This window comes from Crinia signifera, chromosome 3 (genome assembly GCF_055691185.1).
Source record: "Crinia signifera chromosome 3, ASM5569118v1, whole genome shotgun sequence".
Classification (NCBI taxonomy): Eukaryota; Metazoa; Chordata; class Amphibia; order Anura; family Myobatrachidae; genus Crinia; species Crinia signifera.
This window is the reverse complement of record NC_139219.1, coordinates 156,108,531-156,135,311: the sequence shown is the minus strand read 5'-3', so window position 1 is coordinate 156,135,311 and position 26,781 is coordinate 156,108,531. Positions and strand designations below refer to the sequence as shown.

The window sequence follows — 26,781 nt, the reverse complement described above, 5'->3', positions numbered from 1 at the left end:
CCCCCCCCCCTCCATTCCTGAGTGATAACAAGATTATCACTTGTTAAATCTGCCCCATGGCCTGTAAAACAAGCTAGGAGCTGATTGGTTAAAAATTATCTCTCTCCACTTTAACTCTTGCCAAGCTTTGATAAACCTCCCCCATCAACTGCTTTGCCTAGCTTTACATCATTGGCTACAATGTTATACTCTTTGCTACAGGTGGCTTTACTCACTGTATACTTCTGATCATAATTTCCAGGCATGTACTTATGTGTTATTTCAGTGTCCACTTGATGGCAGTGCATCTTCCTAGAATTGTGTGTTTAGTGCTAAGATGCAGACAGGGGAGGAGAATCTGTAGATTCAAGTCACATAATAAAGACAGTTGACTCAAAGTAAAGGTGTGTGTGTATGTATGTGGGATTACAGAGAAGAGCAACTGCAACGGTATCTCTAGAGGCACTGTGAGCTGTGAGAGCTGCTGTCCAGACACACTACCTGAATTAGTGATGCTGCTAACATGACCTCCACAGCTCTCTGCAGAGGTCTGGATTATAAAGGCTGAGCAGTGCATCCTGAGTCTGTCAAGAGGGGCAGTGACAGCCCCTGGTGCTGATACTCTACTGATCATCTCATTGGTGAGTTATTGCAGGATTGGAAATGTATTGGTGTGTGTGTTTATATAAATATATATATATATATATATATATATATATATAAATATGGTATATTGTATGTGCATATCTTACAAATGCTATTGCATATCTAACCTTTGCTAAATTGGAAGAAAATCAGACATTTATGACCTCTTAGTCTACTAAAGTGGAATTAGAGTCAGTAGAAATGAGAGAAAGGGGGGGGGGGGGGGGGTTGTTTCATTCATGCTAGTAGTAGAAGATGCACACGGTATAGGCTGCTAGAATTCCTATACTTTGTGTGATAATCATATGTGATGAAATTAATGTAGAGTGGGCTTTGTAGTGCATATATTAACAGTTTATACAGTATAATGATTAAGTGGCTTTCATGGTTACGTACAGTATACATCCTTCTCGCACACACACACACACACACAAACACACACACACACACACATACATACACACACACACACACACACACATATACACACACAATGTTTTTGCTTTATCTACATTTTTTTAAATAATGTGCTTAATAGCATACTGCAATAATTCCATCTCTGTAATGTATGATCCAAATTACTTCCCATGAAACAATTGAGTAATTAATACATTATTTTTTATTTGTAAACTTTAATTTAGTATTCAATTTCTAGGTGATACATCCATTCTTGTACAAATTATCTATCTAGGATCAATATCCTTTTCCGTATACTGCCTATACTGTAATCTACTCTATGTATAACATATGTAAATTCATGAAAATAAACAGCCTCCTGTTGGGTTCATGTGCAAGTGTATATGTTCCCCTTCCTTCTCCTTGGGAAATCTAGCACTAACACACTACTGTAAGAAGGCAATCAAGCTGTGCAATCCTCTGAGCATGCTTTATGGTGATTTATTCAGAAATATGATGATGGCATCACCCTCCACCAAGTGGCTCTATTATAGCAGCAATATATTATTGGTGCAGAATGGTGGCGCCGTGTAGAATATAATGGTGGCTGGTTGATGTGAATGATTATATATTCTCTGTTAAGTAATGTATAATATGTAGGCACTATATGAAAAATTGTTATTAAACATTCTGAAACTATTACTGTAAAATATGTATTTAAGGTTTGTCACATAACGTGGTACTTATATGTTAGTTGGGCGCCCACTATAGTTAGTACGCTCATACCCCCACTATGCATGTCGGCATGGAGTTGATTTTATGTAGTGTGGCGAGCGCAGTGAGCCACCGAGCCCAAAGCGTGGCGAGTGCACGCAGAAAACTAAGCAAATAGCTTAGTGGGCACCCAACTAACATATAAGTACCCATAATGTTGCTTTTAAGCCAGGGTGGATCCAGCGTTGCCATCCAGAAACACCCAATTTCATGGAAAGACAAATCCTATGATGTTCTGTGCAATGCATAACTAAGCATCCGCACCTGCCCTATATGCAAAAACTCAACTTGCATAGAGATCCATCAGAATCAAAATCACGCCGCAAGTGTGTATCTCATAGTGGTGTGCACCCGGTCATTTTTCAAGTTTTTTGTTTTGGATGTCCTCTGGATGTGTTTTGGATCTGAATTGGTTATGCCAAAACTACCCTTGTGTGTTTTGGATCTGTATTTATTTATATTTTTATATCATAAAAAATGGCTAAAATCACATACTGTAATTTTTTTTGTTCCTACAGTATTATTGACTTCAATAACAATTCTAAATACCTCAAAGCTCACGATATTGTTTTTAGGCCAAAAAGTTGTACCAAGGTAGCTGGATAACTAAGCTAAGTGGCAGAAGTGGGCGCCACAAACACTGGACTGATACAGCACACTTACCACCACCCCTGGACTGACACAACACACTTAGCAGCACCCCTGGACTTATATGGCACAGTTATCAGCAGCCCATTTGGGTTTATGACGTTTGGCTTTATTCTGAAAATTGGTGGTGAAGATCGAACCCCTGTTGAGCTGACCTCGGATCAGGTAAGTTACGGGGGGGTGTTGGTTCTCTAGGAACCAAGCCCACTCTGCGATGGTCTGTGTAGTGTAGCAGGGCTGAAAAAAAAAATAGAAAGGCCTAAAATCATGTGTACACAGAAACGTGATTCAGAGTTGGAAGCAAATTTGATTTAGTATGCAGCAGAGTGATATTTTACCACTGCTCATGTGCTCGGTTGTGCATGGTTGTATTGTGGATTTCTTTTGCAATGATTGACAATCAGGCACCCAGGGGGGTGACCACTAAAACACAGGTATGTTGTGACCTTTTTGGGGTTGTGTAACTGCCAATCTGCACAGCCATAGGGTTGCTTTGAAGGTCAATATTCATCCAATGTGTGTCCAGTGGTTGAGTCTTTGTACGCAAATGGCAGTGCAGAGTCACCATCAGTGGGTGTCACAATGTACAGCCCAGTGGCTGCAAAATTTGCATATTTTGCACAGCTGCTGCATAGTCATTTGCAGCTATGGTAGCATTAGCATACATCTCTGAATCAGGCCCTATTTACAGGACATACATATATGACATATATTTTTACAATAAATATACTGTATGTTTAGATGCAGATATATTAACAAATTTCACACCCACTGCCTCATGATTTTATCACTTTGAGCCAGTGTTTAGCTACAATGTCACATCATGTTAGGCTGTGTACACATTTGTCGACACCGACACAATTTCTCCATCAGCATACAATATAGTGCATACACATTCAATGATTTAACAAGTCATGTTGGTTTCACTCCTGTGATGGGAGCTTCATCAAAGAGCTTTTTTCCCCCCACTGGTTAGTGATTTTACCTGCAGATTCTGTTGACACAAAGGCCGTCTCCACACACCCTGTGGACAAGAAAAGTCGTGCTGCAAGACATTCATTGTCCCTAATAACACATCATCTCTGCCTATTGGGAATGGCTTACACAGCCATCAAACTTGCTACTAGCAGCCAATACAACAAATAGGGCAATCAGCTAAACAAGCAGTGACAGCAGAAAAGGGGCTGGAAAAGTTCTGCACAGGAATGGGAGACTAAGGGAGATATTTTGGTTCACTCTTTCTGACAAATTCCTTCTTAGATGGACAAACCCATGTGCACTGCAGGGGGGGGGGGGGCAGATGTAACATGTGCAGAGAGAATTAGATTTGAGTGAGTTATTTTGTTTCTGTGCAGGGAATATACTGACTGCTTTATTTTTACGCTGCAATATAGATCTCACTGAAGTAAAACCCCACCCAAATCTAACTCCCTCTGCACAATTAACATCTGCCCCACCTGCAGTGCATATGGCTTTGTCCATGTAAGAAGGAATTTGTCAGAAAGAGTAACCCCCCCAAAAAGAGTAACCAAAATAACCCCAATAGAACTCCCATCTTAGTAAATTTACCCCAGATTTTTTTTTAATAAGTGCATTACCAAACAGTTGCTTCTTGTGCATTTTCACCTGGCCCATGTGCAGGTGTAATTTTGGATGCATTCACAGGCATCCATATGGGTTTTCTGCTTATATTACTAGATACAGTTTATTAATTAACTTTATCTTATTAGCACCTGAATTTGTCTGTTTTGATGTCTGTACATTATCTGCTTACTGGGAATCAGTAGAGCGCTTCTAGCGTGTTGTGCTGGGTGCCAAGTTACTATTAATAGCTAACAATGTATTGCAAGATATTGCTCATGGCAGTCAGTGACTGAGTGGACACATTCTAGAATTGTGCAGCAATAAGAGCAAGCATGCTTTCAGTATCTCAAATTATGGTGTGTGGAAGTACTGGTCTGTTCATGTCATGTTAAAGCTATGCCACTCCCTTAGGTTCAAGCTGAATGCTTCCAAAAAACTGGAGAACCCTAGAACCTTTCTCCTTTCCGAAAAACACATTCATGCTGCACCTGGCAAGAACGCCAGCCAAATAATACAACCATGCAGGGGCGGGCTGGGCGGGGGGGCAGGGTGCCATGTGCCCCCAGGCCGCTCTAACGTGAGTGTTGCGGGCTACTACCACCTTACCTCCTCCATCGTCGACCATGTTCCGTAGCCCGCGGCGGCTTTTAAAACATGGCTGCGGCTACAGGACCATGGCCGCCGGCCTCCAGGGCTACTTGGAGGAGGGCCCGGCCACCTGTTCTTCCTGATGCCCGGCGGCCGGTGACAGATGCTGTGTGTAGTGTGTAGACGTCATGGCGATGACGCCACCCGCCCATGCGTCTGTGGAGAGACTTAAGTGGAAGTTAGAGCTGCAGGCAGGGCTGGTGCAAGGCACCGGAGCGCCCCAGGCGAGGGGGGGTGGGGCGCCCCGGTGCCTACGGGGGGGGGGGTGGGTACCTGCGGCACTGTGTGATCTGGCGGCGGGGTCCCTGCAGTGATGCGCGCTATCCGGCAGCCAGGCGGCGGCGCGTGAAGTGCTGATGGGTTTGAAAACTCGCCGCACGCTGATCAGCCAATCAGCATGCGGAATGTTTTCAAACCCAGCAGTGCTTCCCGCGCCGCCGCTTGGCTGCCGGATAGCACGCATCACTGCAGGGACCCCGCCGCCAGATCACACAGTGTCGCAGGTACCCGGCACGGACACCCCTGCAGCCTCCATGCGAGAGGCGAAGTGCCGCCCTCCAGTGGCTGGCGCCCTAGGCAAATGCCTAGATTTGCCTAGTGGTGGTGCCGGCCCTGGCTGCAGGCGGAGGAGTGGATGGGGACTGTGGCCGCAGCTAAGGAATCAAGCAGGGCAGAGAAGCGGGGAGCCACAGCAGCACATAGGGAGCAGCATCAAGCACGTAATATTTCTGCTGTTTGCTCCTTTTAATGTGGAGGGGGAGTAGCCTGTTGTATCTTCCTGGTATTATGCAGGGGGAGCAGCCTGTAGTGTCCTGTTCTTTATGCAAGTGAGCAGCCTGTGGTGTCCTGTTTTTTACACAAGGGAGCAGCCTGTGGTGTCCTATTTTTTACGCAAGAGAGCAGCCTGTAGTGTCCTGTTCTATATGCAAGGGAGCAGCCTGTGGTTTCCTATTCTTTACGCAAGGGAGCAGCCTGTGGTGTCCTGTTCTTTACGCAAGGGAGCATCCTGTGGTGTCCTGTTCTTTATGCAAGGGAGCAGCCTGTGGTGTCCTGTTCTTTATTTATGCAGGAGAGCAGCCTGTGGTGTCCTGTTCTTTATTTATGCAGAAGAGCAGCCTGTGGTGTCCTGTTCTTTACGCAAGGGAGCAGCCTGTGGTGTCCTGTTCTTTATTTAGGCAGAAGAGCAGCCTGTGGTGTCCTGTTCTTTACACAAGGGAGCAGCCTGTGGTGTCCTGTTCTTTATTTAGGCAGAAGAGCAGCCTGTGGTGTCCTGTTCTTTACACAAGGGAGCAGCCTGTGGTGTCCTGTTCATAAACCTTTATTTAACAATGCGCTGTTACTTATGGGCCAGTGCTCTGGACGGGAGAATGAGAGTGTGTGAGGGGGAGATAGCGGCTCCGGGCACCCTGTCAGGAGCAGAGGCACAGTAGGAGCCAGTGCCCCACATTGTGTGCTGGGGGGTTAGGACATGAGGGTCTGGTAAGAGTGTCCCCAGAGTGGGGGAATGGCCTGGCGGTGCAGCAAGGAAGACATGTCTGCACACACTATATTTTAAAAGGGTGTTCAGCGCATGACAGGTTGTGACAGCTCTCCTGACCCACCAAGTGCACCAGATGAAATTGAGCAGACGCTGCGGAGCCGTGATTCAGTTAATATGACTCTGCGGGTTGCAACCCTGTACTGGCCTGCAGCCTGGGCCTCACTCCCATCAGCATACCTGGTGCTGAACTTGGTTGGACACGTGCGCTCGTAGAGCACAGTCGGATGTCCGCTTCTGACATCGCCGGGACCCTGAGAAACGACGATTTGAGGTCAGGCGTTGGATCCCCTTTAGAGGTGAGAGAAGCCGCATGTGCAGTGTGTCCCTCCTGACTCCGTGCATCAAGGCATCTGCCTTGCGCTCGGCAGATGGCTAAGGGAGGCACTCAGTAGAAGGCCTCTGCCTTGCGCTCGGCAGATGGCTAAGGGAGGCACTCAGTAGAAGGGCTGGATCCAGTGGCTGTGTTCTGACCTCGCAGGTAATGGGGGAGATCAGGGGCGCCAATTTCCTTTTTTCTCTGTGGGTGCTCCCAACCCCCCCCCCAAAAAAACCCCAGCCCTCCCTCCTGGACTCACTCGCTGTCAGGGTCTGGGAGCAGCAGCAGCAGCGCCGTAGCGGGGTCAGGGAGTAGCAGCAGCGACATAGCAGGGTCAGGGAGCAGCAGCAATGCCGCAGCAGGGTCCCAGCAGCAGCGGATACGCCGTCAGCAGCAGGGTCCCTGCGGAAGATGGGAACTAGCAGTGGTATTAATACCGCTACTAGTTCCCATCTGCCGCAGGGACCCCACTGATGACAGCGTATCTGCTGCTGCTGGGACCCCGCTGCCATGGGCTGTGCCGTGGGTGCTCCTCACCTTCCGTGGGTGCTCGGGCCCCGGAACACCCATGGTTTCGGCGCCAATGGGGGAGATGCACTGTTTTTGATATGTTTTGAATTGCTGTTTTTGATATGTTTTCAATTGCTGTTATATTGTGTTATGAAATGTACATTCTGGAATTCTTTTGTGTTTCTTTTTTTGTTATTTTTTAGCATCTTTAGATCTTCTCTGTTTAATGCAGTTACTGTTTCTAGTTGGTGTTTTAATCTTATTTTATCATATCCTTTTGTTTCAATTTTTTTATCATTTTCAGACTTTGTTTTTCAAAAGTTTCTTGTTCGGTACAGTTTCAATTTAATCTTCGAAATTGTCCACTGGGTATATTATTGATCTACTGAGTGTGATGGTTGATAACAAATGTAAAGTGTTATTGCCTGATACTTCCTTGATGTGAATCGGAGTATTAATTTTATTGTCTTTAATGAATATTTCCAGGTCGAGGTAAATTATTTCTTGTTTGCTGGTTGAAGTTGTGAATTCGAGATTTAAGTTATTCGAGTAAATATATTCTATGGATTTCTTGAGGCCTTCCCAGTTAAAGAACACATCATCTATATAACGTTGCCAAATGACGATATTTTCTTGATAGATGTTATTTCTCCATATATGGTCATCTTCCCATTTGGCGACAAACAAATTTGCATAACTTGGGGCAAGGGGAGTCCCCATCGCTGTGACACACTGCTGTAGGTAGAAGGTGTCTTTATACCAATAATAGTTATGGGATGATATGAATTAGATATTGGTCATGATAATGGTCATGATAAATTTTTACTGAGCGCTCCTAAAACTAACCATTTAACCATTAATCTACTGGAGCAGCCGCAAACATATAGCCCGGTTCAACCTATATTTAAAAAAAAAAAAACAATACCAATTATCAGCAAATATGTAAAAAATAAAGTAAAATTAAATGAAGCAGTAAAGGCTTCAGAAATAAGTTTTTATGTATTATTTGCCTTGGCTCCCAAATTAATATTTTGTGTTTGTTTTCTTATTATAACATGCCATAACCCCAGTTCTTCCATTACTACTACAGTATGTATACTACAATATATGATTTTGAATTTGACCAATATGTGCCTGCTCTTTGCACCACATACATTTATGTTTCAGCTAATTAGTATCATATATGTATATATACATATATGTCTAGTGTCCATGAGTTTTCGAAACACAGCCATCTGCTGGCAGAGAGTGAAGCTACATCTCCTTCTCACACATGCACAAACACAGAAGGTAGCAGACTAGCTTTTGAAGCTTTTGCTTTGAGTGGGCTTACTAGTGTTTATATAAAGACAAACAAAACAATGAAAAATGTAACGTCATGCTTTTTCATGTTATCTAATTATTTTCTGTATTTTATCAGTAAAAAGCAGGTGTATCACAATATTTTGGAAGCAATTGGGGGGGGGGGGGGGGGTGTTTCAGGCCCGGCCACTATTTCTGCTGGTGGAAATAGTGGCCGTAGCCTATTCAATGCTAATGTTATCAACATCATTGAAGGAAGCTTCTGACAAAACAGATCTGACTTTAAAATTAGCCAGATCTGTTTTGTTGGAAACAGCTCCGGATTATCAAATTCACTGAGATTTTTCACCAATCCATGGCCATTTACGCCAATTTGCAGACTTTTAGACACTCGACAGTCAGTACTTTGAATACCAACTGTCAAGTTCCTGCCAGAAGAAATGAAAAACGGTCTGGATTCCGAGTCTGAGTACCCCCTATGAGTGATTTGGTTGGAGAAAATTCAGAAACTGGGTTGAATTATTCCCCATAGAAAATATGTTGGCAGCTAAAATTTTAACAGCTAGATAATATTTTAAGATTCACACATACATTTATTTAAGTTGGCCAACATGTTGGTATGGAATATAGGCAGTCACAGGCATTCAATATGTGAGATTTGCGCAATGTAGTGTACGTAATATTGACTTTGTACATTGGACCAGATTCAGACCTGCTTGCTCGGCTGCGTGTGTTCAGAGCACCGCGAGCATGTTAACACCACCCTGCCAAATGTAAACCCCAGCCGTACGAACCTCTATGCTAGTGCCTGCACAGATGACAAATCCTTCAATGGTTAATTGCCATTGATGGCTTTCTCCTCCTCTGGCCAGTGCTCGCAGCCTCCATGTGACCCCGGAGATCATTGGTGGTTGCTTGCACAGGGCAGGCACCATTGTCACGCGTCCGTGCCGAGCAGGCAGGAGATTGATTACATTCGCTAGGGCCCACTCAGCGTTTCTATGGGCGCACCAACTGTTTTTGTGGGCATGTCCAAGAAACACTGGAGCGGCTCGGGAAAACAAAGCGGCTCGGGAAAACAAAAGTTTGCTGAAGGTGCTCACAGCCATGGCCCGTATATGCGCTTTAGAGACAGTGCACATGCGCAGACCACCACCATTGACAGATTATTTTAATAACATCTATGGGAGGCAGACTGCTAATCAGGCACAGAGCTTCTCTGGAGCCAGCAAGCAGCCGGGGGTGGGGAATTATATAGTTTATTGATATCAAGCAGTATCTATGCATCAGCTCTTTAACCCTGGCTTACCCCTTCTATCATTAATAATATCAGTGGTAGAGCCCATCATCTAGTGTGTACGGGACTTAACTGTATATCTGGAAGACAAACCCCACTAGTATCAAACCGCTTAAGTTATACAGTTGCAGTTGCAATAAGCATTTTGCAATAGTTTGAGAAGATATTGAACAGGAATATACATTTTTAGGGGGACATAGTCCCGGAATATGAGGTCGTTTGGAGGCATGGAAATAGATTAAGTGACCCCCATTAATGCGAGCTGTGGAGGTCAGATGCCCACTTTTCCTCTGTGAGTGGGGGGTGCGGGAGGGGGTTAACTCAATGCAGGAGACTTGGCCACTTTTCCTGATGGTTGGGAGTGCCACCTGATTTTTGGGAGCCTCCTGATCATTCTGGAAGACTAGGAAAGTATACTGCTTTGGTTCCAGATGGCCTGCAATGGGGATTGTACCACATATCATATTTCTTCAAAAACAACAGCTATTTGCTAAATATTCAACTGATGTTATAACCCGTTTAGGATCAGAAATAAGTGCAGAAGGTGTTATGACTTGTTCTTAAATGAATCCTAAAGAGTGATTTAAACAATTGTGCTTTTATAATAATACTAAACTGGGAAAATAGAGACTAATCACCTCTCATACAAGAGTCGAGAGGCCTTAAAACAAAACATTCTCTTTTAACTATACAGCTTAAAAGAAGAAATATCTTTCTTCAAAGGGAATTTTCTTTTTATAATGTATGTCTCATAAGAAACAATGTTTCCTGCCAGGAGACCTGTCACTTGTAATAATGCCATTTCTGGAGTACCTTTGCTTGGAGCCTGGAGCGTTACATGCCCTGTGAAAGACACTGCATAAAAAAAGACCACTTTTAATTAAAATGACATCTCAAGTATTAGTTGGATGCAGTCACACTGCTGGTCTTTAAATGGCATGATAAAATATAACATTTATTTATAGACATAAAATGTGTCTCTGGTCAGAAGAACATTACTAACGGGCAAATTGGTCAGAGTATTAGAGAAAATTGTTTGTTGGTGGATGATGTGGGGAAATTAATAGATGCTTGGAGACAGATAAAGTTTAAAGAGATAAGGGGGTTATTCTGGTTGATTCGCAAGGCTGCGAATTTGCAGCCTTGCGAGTCCACCAAATCCCACCTTGCGAATGGTAGCCTGGCCGCCACCCATTTGCAGCGTGTGTTCGCAGGCACTGGCTGCGAATGCATGTTTGACACAAACATGCATACGCAGCCTGCGGGGAAACGCCCACATCATTCAATGTGGGTGCCTCAGGACACTTACAGGGGTGCCTTGGGTTGGTGGACCAGGATCAATTCATATTAGTTATGTGCAACGTAACAGGCAAAAGCAGTGCTAGTGGCTGCCAATCAAAACATATGTGGACAAACAGAAACAAATCCTGTCCCTCACCACATACCTGTGACATATATACACAATGTACTTACTTTTATATTTTTTCCTGAATTTCTCAATAAGAAACACTTGGCCTAGGGGTGCCTTGAAAACATTTTGATGCTCTAGGGTGCCGTGATTCAAAAAAGTTTGGGAACCCCTGCACTAAGGGGAGGTTTAGGGTTAGATACAAGAGCAGGGGTGAGGATATGGGTAGGCTGTGGATGGGATCTGTTAACAGTAGGGTTTAAATAATTGCCAGGATCTTTCAGGATTTTGACTGTCTGGAATTCATGTCCAACTCAAATATACTGAACCCCTTCACACAAACATATAATAAGGCAGATTATACAGAACATATATAAAAAATTGATGTCATTCATTTTTTGCTAATTATACATATAAATTGATGAGATTTTATCATTTTGTTTTTCTGATTTTGATTCATATTGGTGCTTTATAGAATGACACAATTACATTCAAGGAATCAGAGGACATCCATACTGCACATACTATTTACTTCCTTCGATTAACTTTTATTTGTGTATATTTGTTTAAATTAACATTCATTTTAACTTCCCTTTAAAAAAAACAACTAATAGTCACTTAATTAAGCGAATTAAGTGAAAGACAAAGAAAACATTTTTTGGCCCAATTCTATAATTTTATTTACACTTAAGAAACTTAAAGTTGATCACTGCAATAATACCTTTTAAGATTACACTACAAAATGTGTCAGATTCGATTGAAAAATACTTTTTCTCATTATTTTGGTATGTTTATTCTGCCCACACCTCCACCAAACCTCTAACAGTTTACATGTGGTAGCGGTCAGAATGGGTTGTGGCAACTTCTTCAGTTCATTGATTCTGCCCTAATATATGTGTTTTAAACTGGCTGCATATAGCTAATCATTTCTTAAGTGCTTTTCATGTTCTTGAAAAATGACTGTTAGAATCTGATTGGCTGGAGCACCATTTATCATACTCAGTGAGGGAAATTTACTAAGATGGGAATTCTATATTATATTATATAATACATATATTTATTTGGTAGTCTCGAGTTTAAGAAATCCAGCCTTGGTCAAATCGCTTCTGCAAGCTTTAATTATAATATATACCAGTAATATTGCAAAAACTATTCTTAATGTTTCAGAACAATCTACAAATTCTGTACTGTGAGCTGATATTTCAGTAGTCTTTTCTGTCAAATATACTTTTACTTTATACTTCATTAATTGGCTGTTTTCTCCAAGTTTTATAGACGTCTTGTCTGTCAATGTCGGTTCTAAATTTGAGTCTATAGCTACTCTGCATGACAAGGATTTATAATACATAAGATCTAAAAATACCCCTTCTTTTATATGCTAATCCCCCAGTAAACCACGATACATAAGAAGCTCACAACCAACTTACATAATACAGTTTCAATGACAAATCCCTATTAACCTCTTGTTTGCCAAAAATACTGGGAGATTAACATATTAGGCAGAGAAATCAACTCACATTCCAAATTAGTGGTATTGGTACAAGATTAAACTAGGTGCATTAAATCGTACTTAAAGCTGTCTCCCATATGAGGCCTTCCAAAATATTTTTAATGCCCCACTTATCTTTAAATTCTTTCCAATTTCAAATAACCATTCCTCACAACTTTTCTTTCTGGCTTCCTTTGAGGCATATTTAGTTATTTACTTATTTACAGTTTCTTATATAGCGCAGCATATTCTGTTGCACTTGACAATTGGAGACAACAGTGATTAAACAAACCGGGTAGATAAAAACCGACATGGAGGTAGGAGGGCCCTGCTCGCAGTTTACAATCTATAGGGATAATAGGAGGGATACATAAGGATAGAATTCCATTGCATGGCAGTCCCATCAGATTACAAGCCAGTCCTGATGGGATGCAATTAGATATAAATTATCTATTATCTATCAAATATTAAGATATTGATCCAATAATTATAATTTCTTATCACATCATGAGTAACTCCATCAAATGTGATGTATCTTGCCACTCTTTGCATACATATTGGCATTTATTAATACAATCAACATGAAGATATAAGCAAAGATTTAAATGCGCGGCCCCGCAGGTCTGTATCTTCCGCTGAGTTATAACCTGCACACAGTTTATTAATTGGTCGGGCCAGTGTTCTCAATGGAGAACACTACCCCTGACACCTCGCTCAGCACACAGAGCTCAAAACGCACAGGTCTCTCAGCACACAGCTCTGTGTGCTGAGAGACCTGTGCGTTTTGAGCGAAGCAACATCGCCCAGAATGCTCTCCCTACACAGTGGTACGTGTGTGGGGTCCATCACACTCGCCCTGCTGCACAAGGCAAAACTGACTTGGTTTTAAAATACCTGAACATCCAGCACATCACAGGCTATTGCATATTATGCTTGGTTTCTTTCTACACATATAATGAGACTTCATATTTATCTTCTCTTGCACTAATTTAACCCCTTCAAGTCCAACATTTAGTCAGGATCAACAGCCCTAGCGCTAGTAGCAGATCCAATGATTAGCCACTTTAAATTAAGAACATTAACATTATTCAACATTCAATGTAGACCATTTTTGAATTGAATAAAAAACCAAAACATTTAAACCAGACTGTTTGTGAATTGCAGGGAAAAAAAAATTTGACTTCTAAATATTTAAGCTCTAGCAAGCAGATTTCCTGCAATGTGTTAGCTCCCCTGAACATGTGACATTGTGATGTTGCATTAAGGGGCAAGGCCACTGGTATCAGGAAGAAGATTGCTCAATAGGTCACAGATTGCATGTCCGGATCATCTAAGGATGCTCATCAGATGCCACAGGGCAGTGACAGTGCCACCGCCTACGCCCTGCATCCAGTGCTGAGGAATCTTTTACACATCCCTAATTATAGCCCTGCAATACGTTCAAAGTGTTGTCCACTTTAGAGTTACCCTTAATCTTAATATGTAAATGTTAACCCCATGCTCTAAGACTAGTAATATATTTGCTATCATTACTTTCGGACCCACACAAAGGACAAAGTATGGTATATGTATGTGTGGCACACTAAAATGTTCATGGCACTGCTGCAATCATTTACAGCCCTTCCCCTGCAGCAGAGTGCCAGTTACAGCTGTAGCACTGTCTGGAATATCTGTCTCTGGTTCTAAGCAAATACTGTAGAATGGAGCTGAAAAAAAGCAACGGTGTCTGTGATGAGTAATCACATCCAAACTGCTGCACGGGGACAGCAGCACCTTTTAGGCTGCAAAATAGGTTATGTTGTCTGTCTGGTCTAGAAATGTCAGATTTCCACTGGCTTATCTGTTGTATAGTGATGTACACACATTGTGAATGTCATGCAATTTCTCTGCTCTGGAAATCACTTAGGATGAAAGTCTTAACTGTTTTCACCAAATGTGTTGAAGTAAATGCTATAGACTTGATAAGCTTAATATGAAACTTCTAGAGTACAGCTTTGCAGTGTGCTGTGATTTAACTTTTTACTGGATAATAATGTTGGATATAGAGGTGGACAACAGATTACCTGGCACCTGATGGTGTAACATCTCTTTTAATCCAGACATTTCAGGTGCCAGGTGAAAATTATGCAGCAGGGGAAGTTAGGCAGCAGGACAGCTCAGATAGGCTGTGGAAACCTGCAGGAGGGCACAGTCAGGTTGTGAAGGGAGTGAAGGGGAAGCTAAGTTAGTCTTCGGGGAAGAGTTGGGCTGCGGAGGGTGGTCAGGCTGGGGGAGGGATCAGGAGGGTGTCAGGACCAGCCTTGGCGATGCACAACGGGTTCGCTATTCACTCCTCTGTGCTCTCCGCCGGCTTTTCATGTGTCCAGTGGGTCCCAGGTGGCAATCTGGCAGCGGCAGGGGAGATACAGAGAGGCACTGTGTGTCCGGTGGGTCCTGGTGTCCAGGCAGAATCTGTAACGGAGGATGCGATGGGAGGCCGGCGCCACCATCTTGGATGTGGGCAAAAACATCTATCCAGTGTAGTTCCTGTCCCACTGGCCTGACTGGCCAATGGCAGCCATCCTCCAGGTACTTTGGGGAGCTGCCTAGGCAAACCAGCGCAAGTGCAAAAAGTCTTTCTTGCTGCTCGCTTCAGGAGACTCCTGGCTCATTATTGACCCTAGTCCAGTTTGCTCGCCATTCTGGTTCCAGGATCGCCATTCAGTACCGCAACCTCTTCTGCTCAGCCCAATCCATACATCCGGTTCTGCTGACTCAAAGTCCGCTGGATTCTACTGCGGTACCTCCTGGCTGTCCCCCCATTTCTCACGTCTTGCTCCATCATTCCCGGCTCCAGATTCCTTCACCATCAATTCTTCTTCATATTATTAATAAAACAACTATCCACGTCTTTCAGTATCTTCAACCATATCCCACAGTCTTCACATAATCTCCATTCTTTCACTGTGTCCAGTCCGCTCTCCATCAACTTCATTCATCTCCAGTACCAACTATTCTGCTCATCATCTCCATAGTTAAACAGAGACATTGTTCTTCCCCAGTACCACGCAATAAGTTATTGCTTCCTGTTTACATTAAAAGACTTTCCTCAAAGACTTTATTTGAGATCATCCCATTTAGTTCACACGCCCCTTCTCAAAGACGTTATTTAAGATTATCCCTCTTTAGTTTCCAGGCTCCTCCCCCAGAGATGTTATCTTATTTGTTTACCATTTATAAAACCCTCTATCATTAAACCAGCTTGTTTTAACCCTGCTACCTCTGGTCCAAGAGTGGTTCCTGAGCACCACACAAACCCTCCCAGTCCTCTGCCTTGGGCTTGTTTAGGTTGTTGTAGGGAGTCAGGCTGTGGGAGATTTGGGTTTAGGTAGTGGGGGGGGGGGGGAAGAAAGATGTTGGGATGTCCCACTGATAATATGGCAAAATGGATAATCCGGCACAGTGCTGGAACCAAAGGGTCCTGAATTATCGATGGACTATGTGTACAAGAAATTAATTTAGCTTTCATTTAAACCATAATTTGCCTACCGCTCCAAAAGAAAATTGTGTAGCACTCCCAGGCCCCAGAAAGATGGGCAAGCCTCCTTCATGCCCCCGAACCCCATTCATCCCCTAAAATTTATGGCAATCACAGCTCTTCATGTAGGGGCTAAAATGACGCAAATTATATTATTGTATGTTATTTCATCCATGTAACCTCCACCTAGACTAGTCAATAGCAGCATTTGCTGTAATGGGTGCAGGTCTTGATGACATCATGCTCTGTTCATACCCCAAAAATTGCAGATAAAGAATAAAAGTATGTAAGTTTGACTCCACCAGTAACACGTAAATCCCATATGGCATATGTGTCAGGTAAGAGATAAAGTGGAGAGAGAAATGGTACCAACCAATTAGCTGATAACTGTCATTTTTCAAACATATGATGGGACACTCTAAAGCAAAATTGCAGTTAAAACCCCATTATCAGGGTTTTTACTGCATTTTCGTATGAACTAAAACCCACACGCCCTGTTACCGCTACCATATGGGTTTCTTTTCACGACCCCCGCCACCCCACACCGACCCCCACCACCCCACACTGGCCAAGCCACTTCCCCCTCACATGATATCCGGGCAGCCTCCAGCTGTGCTGCCTGGACCAGTGACCTCCTCCTACCTAGCACTGTACTTCTGCTTCGGGGTGCAGGGAGGAGGAGCCAGCGAAGACAGAGTCCCTGCAGCAAGGAGGGCACAGGAGGAAGGGGAGACCCGTCAGGGACCCGCTGACACATTGCCAGTTGCTTCGCAAAAATAATCGCATTTCTTAGTGCATATGCAATTATTAACGATATGGTAGCCGGTGATGTCTGGCAATTGGGGTGGCAGATGTTTGTGCATCCTCCCCCAAGGCCTGTAACTTTATCTCTCTCTAAGTGTTGATGAATATGCCATCAGCAAGCATCAGTCCCTGAGGTTTCCTTCACTGTTAGGAAGACTTTATAATGAAGTCACTTGAGACTTACAGTATGTCTAATGCAAGAATGATGCGGACGAGAAAACTGTATAACATATGCTAATATGTGTACATATGCATCCAGAATCATTTGTGTTGTCAGTCATGGGGACGATTTAGTAACATATTAAACCAGCATATGAAGCAAATGATATTTACACAACCTTAGAAGCAATCCATTAAGTTAGTCATTCTTGCATAATTGTCTTCAGAAACAGAAAACAGAATATTAACCCTCTGAGTGCCAACATCTCTGTAATGCTAAAAATGCCACCGTCGCTCACATTTGTTATATATTTTGAAATAAAAAAAGATGTAAAGAAAGATTATGGGCCAAATGTAATAGGGTTTGAGAATTAGAAAGAGAGATTTTGGAAGCGTTTACCCCCCCCCCCCCTTTTTTTTTTAAAGCGCCAATCATGTACACTGAAAAACCAGGTTGATTTTGCCTTGTAATTAATTGCTGCTTCAAAAAAAATGGGAAAACTCTCCCCAAATCTTTCACTTTCTGATTCTCACACCCAGGGCCGGCGCCACCACTAGGCAGCTTTAGGCATTTGCCTAGGGCGCCGACCACTGGGGGGCGGTAGTTGGGAGCAGGGACCCCCCCACGATGGAGGTGAGGGGCTGTCACTCCTCTCCCCCTGAGCAACTTGGCGGTGGCCACCTCCGCATCGCTCCCCCCCTGCAGATGGACAGCTGGAGCAGGCTGACCCCTGCGTCTCTTCCAGCTGAGCGTCTCATTCCCCTGCTTTGTGCCAGGACATTGGCATGAGTCCGACTCGTACAGAATGCAGCCCAAGCTTCCGCTGTACAGGTTATACACACAGCAACACGACACATCAGTGGTGAGAAGTGTAAACTGCCATATTACTGGATGAGGGCCGCCGCTGCATCACCCCACCCCCGCAGTGGCGCATCGCACCGGGCAACTCCCCCCCTGTTGAACGACAGCGGCGGCCGCACCGCATCGCATCCCCTCCCCCTCCTGTGTGGCGGCTACACCCTATTACACTTGGCCTTATATTTCCTTTATTAGGTAAACTTTACAGGTCATTATGATGAATAAAAATGTTTGATTGACAATTTTCACACTTTTTTTGACAAATTCACTTGGCACTCAAAGGGTCAATGCAGCTGCCTGAATCTGCAAGAAACGTGTAGTTTAAATCCTCGTACTAACTCTGCCAATATGTACATGTTATCTAGAGGATGAGCATTTGGTGATGCAGGAATAAAGTTTTCCATCTTTTTATGAAATGCTCAGGGGCCAATATATGGCTAATAAATAGCTAGACTAATACATATTTCAGAAGACTACTACACATTGTAAAATCAATCCCAGAGAGTAGTGCGCAGCTGCATCCCACATATCAGTAAAGTGAAGCATTGTCACTAAGGTTTTGAATATTTTATAGGATATTTCAGTAGTTCAGGCCATACAAAAGAAAACCAGTTTTCCATTCCCAGTGGTTTCCTGATCCACTCCCCGAGGGGTGATGTTCATGTAATGCTATAGTAACAAGCAGAAGTTCTGTTATAGCTTCAGGTAGGGCCAAACAGTGCATCATCATCAGACCACATAGCACAATGTGGGGAGGGGCTCATCACTGCTGCTCCTGAAGCTTCTGGCGGCTTCTTCTGCGCATCTGCAGTATGGCGTATACAGTACATTGTGCTGGAAGAGCAGAGTTGGTATCACTGAGGGGGTGAGGCAGGCTGAAATTGACTAGTCCCTCCCAACTCCATGTTCCATTGCAATCACAACCCCCGTTGTATTTACAACATTATTCCATTTTTTATTATTATTTTTATCTTATCTGATTTTTGGTAAATAATAAACATTACTAATGTATGCTCATTCACATCCAGTAACTGTGTATTATGTATATTTAAATTTTTGACATATCCACCTGTATCTTTTGGCCACATGGTGTCCCATGAGGTGGGATTTAGCCGGTTCGCAGTGTTTCTTCAGAATCGATACCCTATACTATAGGTTTTGCAGAACCATTTGCTAATGAGTGCTGCGCTGTTGGCTCCTTGTAATTTATACAGACACCACCGCACATAAGGTAAAGCTGTGACAGCCAGGCAGAGAGCTACGCGCTGCCCGGCTGTATACACAAAGAAGGTCAGTGGCTATTTTGAATGCTACTACTGGACCATGAGCCAATAGGAGCTCGCAGTCGAGCAGCCAACCAGGAGTGGCAATGGTGGCTCCTTATTTGCTGCCAGGCCACAAGTTCCTATTGGCTCGCAGTTCAGCAGGAGAGTTCAAAATAGCTGTGGACATGCTTTCAGTATACAGCCGATCAGCCCAGCACTCTCTGCCCGACTGTCAAAGCTTTACATTGTGTATTGTATGGCTGGGGGTGGTGTTATTACACAGTGAGGCAGTATTTCACTCCCCCTTGACAGCGAGCAATTTACTTCCCCTTGGCAACAAGCAATTTACTCCCCCTTGGCAACCAGAATGTATTCCCCCTTGTCAATGAGCATGAAGCCCCCTTGGCATCCAGCATGAAGCCCCTGGCATCAAGCAAAACCCACCCTAGCAATGAGCATGTAGGTAAATGGCACTTATGCTTCAAATATGTAATGAGCATCATGGTGTGCGGCACAATGTGTAATAGGCATTACGGTGTGTGGCCTTATGTGTATTTGGCATTATGGCGTGCAGATTTATGTGCAATGGGCGTTAGGACATAGAACCTGTTGTTCATTTATTTGAATCCCACCACTGACTCTTCCTGCCAGACTCTAGGGCACTGATCAAATGTGAAGTAAAATTGCTGCAGCAGATCTCAGTGAGCTCAGCTGCCAACAATGCAGGGTGGCATTTCTTGATCTATTTCATTAATCTGCCTTCTGTTCTAAACAATTTACACTTGCCATGTATGCCTATGATTGTGCTATACATAGAAAAACTGTGGCTTGGAGTCAGGCAGAAGATGCTCCCTGACCGTTCAGGTGTAAAATTCTTCTCTCACATAACAATAGCTTGGTTAAAAGGTCAATGTCAAGGGACATGTTTGTCATAAGTCTTCTATAAAGAATATATGGAAACCCAGCAGTAGCATTAAATTAAAAACCATTGAGCATAGGGTACTAGTAATCTCAGAAACAAACACTGCGTTCTACCTGCAACTACAGTACTGTGAGTGACGCCAATGAGCCCTTCTGAGGCATAATAGAAAATTGTATGTAACACATGGTCAACTGTGGTGTGAATGTTCAGTATCAACTTAAAAAGTCATTGACTAGGTCTGAATGAGGAAAAAAGGTACATCCTAGTTTAAAAGGAGGACTATGATAGATTGTATGTAGTCTGACATCTATAACTGCAATCAATTTGGTTTACAAGGTATATGAAGAGCATGTAAACTCTACATAACTACATAATGTAACTGAAGCAAATCTATATCAGTGGCATGATGGCATAAGATATGATCGCAGACAGCCTGACTTTCACTCACATGGTTGCAACCTATGCAACTGTGTTGTACCACTCCATAGCATGGCTGTTAAAGAAGAAATCTGGGTACTTGTTTCCTAGCACGGCCACAATCGCGGGCATCGTGTACCTTTAAGTTAAGGTACACGATGCCCGAGATGGACCCGATTTCCTTTGAAATCAGGTCCATTTTGCCGGCAAAGGAAAAATCGCGGGCATCGCGTCGGTAGGGACCATTAACATTGGCCCCAACGCGACCGACGCGATGCCCCCGATTTTGCCATAGGCTTCAATGTTAAAATATTTTTTCACATTGAAATCGGGAGCATCGCGTCGGTCTTGTGCCATTATAATGGCATGAGATGGACTTGATTAAGTCCATCTCACATAGTAAAAAATTTGAAATGGGCCAATATGACCCATTTCACATTATATATGGCCCCGTCGTCACCCCACAATTGACGTGAACCCGAAGCGTGGCGAGCGGCGGTGGTGCGTGTCCTCCGACCTTTTCATTCCCCTACTATCCACGTCGGTGTGGAGTTTAGAATATAAAGTGTGCCCGAGCCCGAAGCGTGGCAAACGCAGCGAGCCCCGCCAGGGGACGCGTATACCTGTGAAGTTATACGCGTCCCCTCGCGGGGCTCGCTACGCTCGCCACGCTTCGGGCTTGGTGGCTCGCTGCGCTCGCCACACTTTATATTCTCAACTCCATGCCGACGTGGATAGTAGGGGAATAAAAAGGTCGGAGGACGCGCACCGCCGCCCCTCGCGGGCTCGCTGCGCTCGCCGCGCTTCGGGTTGGCGTCAATCGTGGGGTGGGGTTTGCGGTGTAAAATTGGGGGTCTAGGGAATATTTTACATCGGACCCTATTCACATTTGATTCAATTAAAAAATCGGGTCGGTCGCGTCGGTCGCATCGCATGCGACCAAATGGCATGTGACGCGACCGACGCGATTTTTCCGACACGACCTCCCCGATGGAAATTGGGGTGGCCGCGCTAGGAAACAAGTACCAAAATCTGTTCTGCATCTGTTACTTGTCAGGACCCCATGTAGTAATGTAGAGGTTTGTTACAACCAACCGTGCTACCAAATTTGTACACCAGATATGCCCAGGAAGGGAATCTTGCAGAGATCAGCTGCAACAGTGGTACTGTCAGCCCCCACTGAGATACACTCTACTGTGATTTGCAGGATGGTAAGGTGTAGGCTAATACCATGGGGTGCTGGATAATGCCTATGGTGTGACGTGATCTATTGACATGAGCAGATAGGTAAGGGAGATGGAAAGTGCCCTGAAATGCTTTTTTGGGGGCTCATTGAGGGGGGTTATTAAATATGGGGTGGTGTTGTAAGATTCTGGTGGCTTGGGAATCTATTACCAAAAGGGGGTTGGAGGGGAAGCTACAAGGAATCTATTACCATTAGAAAATGGGGGCTGAAGCTACTGGAAATATATTAGGCCCACTAGGCATAATATATTTTAATATTTAAATACATTTTTAAAACTATATTCCATATTTTAAATCTAACTGAATTAAAAAAAACTGTCAATTTCTGATCTTCTTTGGGGAACAGAAAGTGCAATCAGAGAGTTCAGTGGCTTGTGTCCTGTACATCATTTTGGGGGGCGTGTTCAGCACTTTCTGAGCATCTGGGCAGCCTCCGGTTCCCCTCCCCAAAAACAGCTGGCCACATTAAAATTGCATTTCTATTTACACATTTCTGCAAATGTTGTACTCTTATATACTTAGGAGACACTGGGGCTTATAGTGTATGAGTTCTACATTTCTATATGGCATTGGCCTCACCTCCTCCACTCCTCCTTCTCATTTTCAGATACAGGCTCATTAGGCACTTAAGACAGGGGTGTCCAAACTTTTTGCGATGAGGGCCAGATTTGGTGAAGTATAAATGTGTTAGGGACGACCATTCAGCCTGACATTCTTTGAATCATTAATCACATTAGAATGGTCCCCCACTCTGCCCCCATTCACTCTATGTCCCCCAGCCTGCCCCTTCACTGTATTTCTCCCAGCCTGCCCCTTCTTCACTGTATGTCCCCCATTCACTGTATGTTCCCCACTCTGCACCCAAATTCACTCTGTCCCCCAGCCTGCCCCCCTTCTCTTAATGTCCATCAGTGCCTCCATTCATTATATGTCCCTAAGCCTGACCCTCCTTCACTGTATGGCCCCCATTCACTGTATGTCCTCCAGCCTGCCCCTGATCTCCCTTCTCTGAATGGCCATCACTGCCTCCATTCACTGTATGTCCCCCAGCCTGACCCTCCTTCACTGTATGTCCCCCACTCTGCCCCCTCCCTTCTCTGTATGTTTCCCAGCCCCTTGTGTGAGCCAGAGGAAGGAGAGGCAAAGCAAGCACTGCAAGGACAGGAGATGCTTGGGCTCCCGCCCTCCTCCGCTCTGCATGTTACGGGAGCAAGCTTCCCCCTTGCTGCCCCCCTCTCCAAACACTGCTGTCACTGTGATTGTGGAGTAGGGTGATATACGATTGCAGCAGCAGGGGTAGGACGCCAAACACATCTGACTGTGGCGGCTGGCACCTCCTCACTGCAGCAGACAGCAAGGTAAAGGCGCGCTCGCTGGGGCCCCACCTTTAGTATCCTGTGCTGTGCTTCCCACATCTGATGCTCTGCCCACTTCCAGCTGGAGGCTGCGGGCCTCTTGAAATGACAGCACGGGCCGCAATTGGCCTGACTTTGGACATGTCTGACTTAAGAAGAAGTATGCTAGAATGATATTATTATTGTATAGAGCTTATTCTAATATTCTCTGTATTGTTTATCAGTCACTGGAATACTCTGTGTAATCCTTATCATTGCAGTGCTGTTAGGCTGTCATTATTAGAAATAGGTCACTAGAATAGACTCTCCACTGAACAGAAGTCAAATGAGGTTGGCAAATGTTTTTGACACAATTTGTACATGCTTCACTGGCTATTTAAGATCAGATCCACATCAGACAAAGCATATTATCAGTATTTGTTATAGAAGATCCCGGAGTAACCGGTGAAGAGTTGACAGCCTTCCTCTGATCCACTTAATAGTCATTACTGAAAAATCATGAGCCCCAGTCTATTAAAACAAATCAACTAATGTGGCCATTCAAGATTTTTATTAGACAACACAACTGACCACATTAATGGTCCCTATTCCAATTTGTGAAACTCAAAGGGGTAACAAGAAACAGTTACTAAAGGTGCTGAAGAGAGCAGTAGACTAATAACTGGTACAATCCATTGACTGAAAACTAGGGATGTGCACCGGCCACTTGTTCGCGTTTTGGGTTTTGGGTTCTGATTACCTTCAGGTTTTGGGTTCTAATAGGTTTTGCCAAAACACCCCCTCAAGGTTTTGGGTTCTGATTATTTTGCTCCTACTAACCTCAATAACGTTCATTTCCACTCATTTCCAGTCTATTCTGAACACCTCACAATATTGTTTTTAGGCCAAAAGGTTGCACCAAGGTAGCTGGATTACTATGATAAGCGACACAAGTGGGGGCACAAACACTGGACTGATATGGCACACTTAATAGCACCCCTGGACTGATACAGCACACTTAGCATCACCCCTGGACTGATACAGCACACTTAGCATCACCCCTGGGCTAATACAGCACACTTGGCAGCACACCATGAATTATACGGCAGAGATGGTGGCACCCCTGACCTGATACAGCACACATAGCGGCACACATGGTGACTTTCCTGCAGTATAAAGAAATAAACATTTTTATTCTTTTAATAAAGAAATGGCAGCACCTCTGGATTGATGTTGTAGATTTAGCAGCACCCAATGAATTATACAGCACACTTGGATCACCCTTGGACTGATACGGCACACTTAGCATCACCCCATGAATTATACGACAGACTTGGCAGCAACCCTTGAACTATATGACACACTTGGCTTACCCTAGGAATTATACGGCACACATGGCACACATATGCGGGCACCCCTGACCTGATACGGCACACATGGCAGCAGACATGGGGGAGATTCTCTAAGCTAAAAATGCGGTAAAAACCCCGTTATCAGGGTTTTTACCGCATTTTGGGATGCTGTAAGCATCCCCCGCCGGGTTACCGCGGCGGGGGGCATCGCCAGAAAAATCTGGCGATGCCCCAAAGAAGCCAATGGGCTTCTACCGCATCCCACCGCCGCCCCGCAATGACCCCCCGTCGCCCTGCACAGACCCCCGCCGCCCCGCATCGCCCCCTCCCTCCTCACCTGTGTCCGGGCAGCACAGAGCTGTGCTGCCCGGACCTGTGACCTCCTCCCTGCACTGATCCTCTTCCGGGTGCAGGGAGAAGGAGAGCCCGGTGCAGCAGCAGCAGTGCCGGGTGTGTGAGGGAGGGGGAAGCCGCCGGGACCTGCTGGGACCCGGCGTCTCTCACCGCAAAGGACAGCTCTTAACGCAAGAGCTGTCCTTTGCTATAATTATCGCATATGTTAGAACATATGCAATAATTATAAATGCGAAGGGGGGCGGAGATTCTTAGAAAATCTCCCCCATGGAATTATACGGCAGACATGGCAACATTCCTGCAGTAAAAAAGAAACACTTTTATTCTTTTAATTAAAAAAAGAGCAGCACACCTGGAATTATACAGAAGACTTAGCAACACCCCTTGAATTATACGGAACTCTTGGCTCACCCCTGGACTGATACAGCACATATAACAGCCCTTGCAGTAAAAATAAAAAAATAAACACTTTTTTTTCTTTTCATTAAAAAAGGGCACATGGGGGTACCCATGGAATTATATGGCACACATGCGGGCACCCCTGGACTGATACGAGACACATGCGAGCACCCCTGGACTGATATGGGACACATGCGTTCCCCCCTGGTCTGATATGGGACACATGGGGGCACCCCTGGACTGTGACGGGGCACATGCAGGCACCCCTGGACTGATACGGGAAAAATGCGAGCACCCCATGACTGATATGGGACACATGCGGGCACCCCTGGTGTGATATGGGACACATGGGGGCACCCCTGGAATTATATGGCACACATGCGGGCACCCCTGGACTGATACAGGACACATGGGGGCACCCATAGAATTATACGGCACACATGGGAATTATACTGCACACATGCGGACACCCCTGGACTGATATGGCACACTTAACACCCCTTGCAGGTACAAAAAAAAATACACCTTTTTAATTTGTATTAAAATTGGTAGCAGCTCCCCTGGACTCATAGGGGACACAGGGCAGCACAGCTGGACTGATATGGGACACTGGGCAGGACAGCTGGACTAATACCTGGCAGCCCTGCAGTAAAAATAAAAATCTTATTTTTTTTCAGCGAGCCCCTTAGATGTCCACCACAGCAGTCCCATATGGCAGCCCTCCTTAGTAGTGCCGCATAACAGTACCCTTAGTAATGCCCCCTTGGTATAGTGTCCACAACAGTAGTTCCCCCTTAGTAGTTGTACCCTGGCCTTTACTAGTTTCCCTCTTAGTAGTTCCCCCTTAGTAAATGTACCCTTTAGTTTCAGCATCCCCTGTCCCCATTAGTGCCTCCGTTAGTGCATCTATTAGTTTGTCCCCCATTAGAGTTACTTTGTCCCCCATAGCTCTACCCACCTTGCAGACAGCACGGACACATCTGTGCTGTCTACTTTCACATCCCGAATGAAGAATGGTGCCGGAGCTGGGACTTATATAGAGTTCCGGATCTCGCGAGAATCTGACGCCGGGCAATGACCTTTTGCCCATGCGCCCGGATCTGAGTCAGACAAGAGGCTCCAAACGCTGCTCGGATCCGGGCTGGGATCCCTGACGTTCGTGCGGGATCGGATCTGGCCAATCCGAGCCCTCACATCTCTACTGAAAACATACCACATTTGACATCACAGTAGTTATTGGACACATGTATCTGCTAACAGAAAGTGTCAGTGCTCATTTACAAAATACAGGTTGATTGAGGGTTAATCAGTACGGTTAAGGGGAACTTTTCAATGGTCTATAGAGGACTGAGGCAAAGCAAGGGTGTGAAAGTGGCTGTTTTTAGCAAACACTCATTTCCCTGGCCAGCGGGACAAAATATTATTGTTCAACAGTCTTTAAAAAAAAAAACCTCCCACATCATTTACGTTGCTAGCAAGATCTGATGGCTTTCTGCAAAAGATACAGTACTGAACATTTATTTCACAGCCTTCTAATAAAAGTATATGATTCATACTTGCTTATTCTCCCAGTTCCTGCGTAGTCCACCCCCCCAGGAATAGTGGGCATCCCTTAGTC

General features: G+C 44.6%; 1 protein-coding gene across 1 annotated transcript in view; it reads left to right on the top strand.

Moving 5' to 3' along the window:
* The first annotated feature begins 288 nt into the window (after nucleotides 1-288).
* Nucleotides 289-26,781, top strand: part of PKIB (cAMP-dependent protein kinase inhibitor beta) — a 164,969-nt gene continuing 138,476 nt past the window's right edge. The window contains exon 1 of the mRNA XM_083176786.1: nucleotides 289-620. The gene's annotated coding sequence lies outside the window, so the exon portion shown is untranslated. The remainder of the gene's footprint in view (nucleotides 621-26,781) is intronic.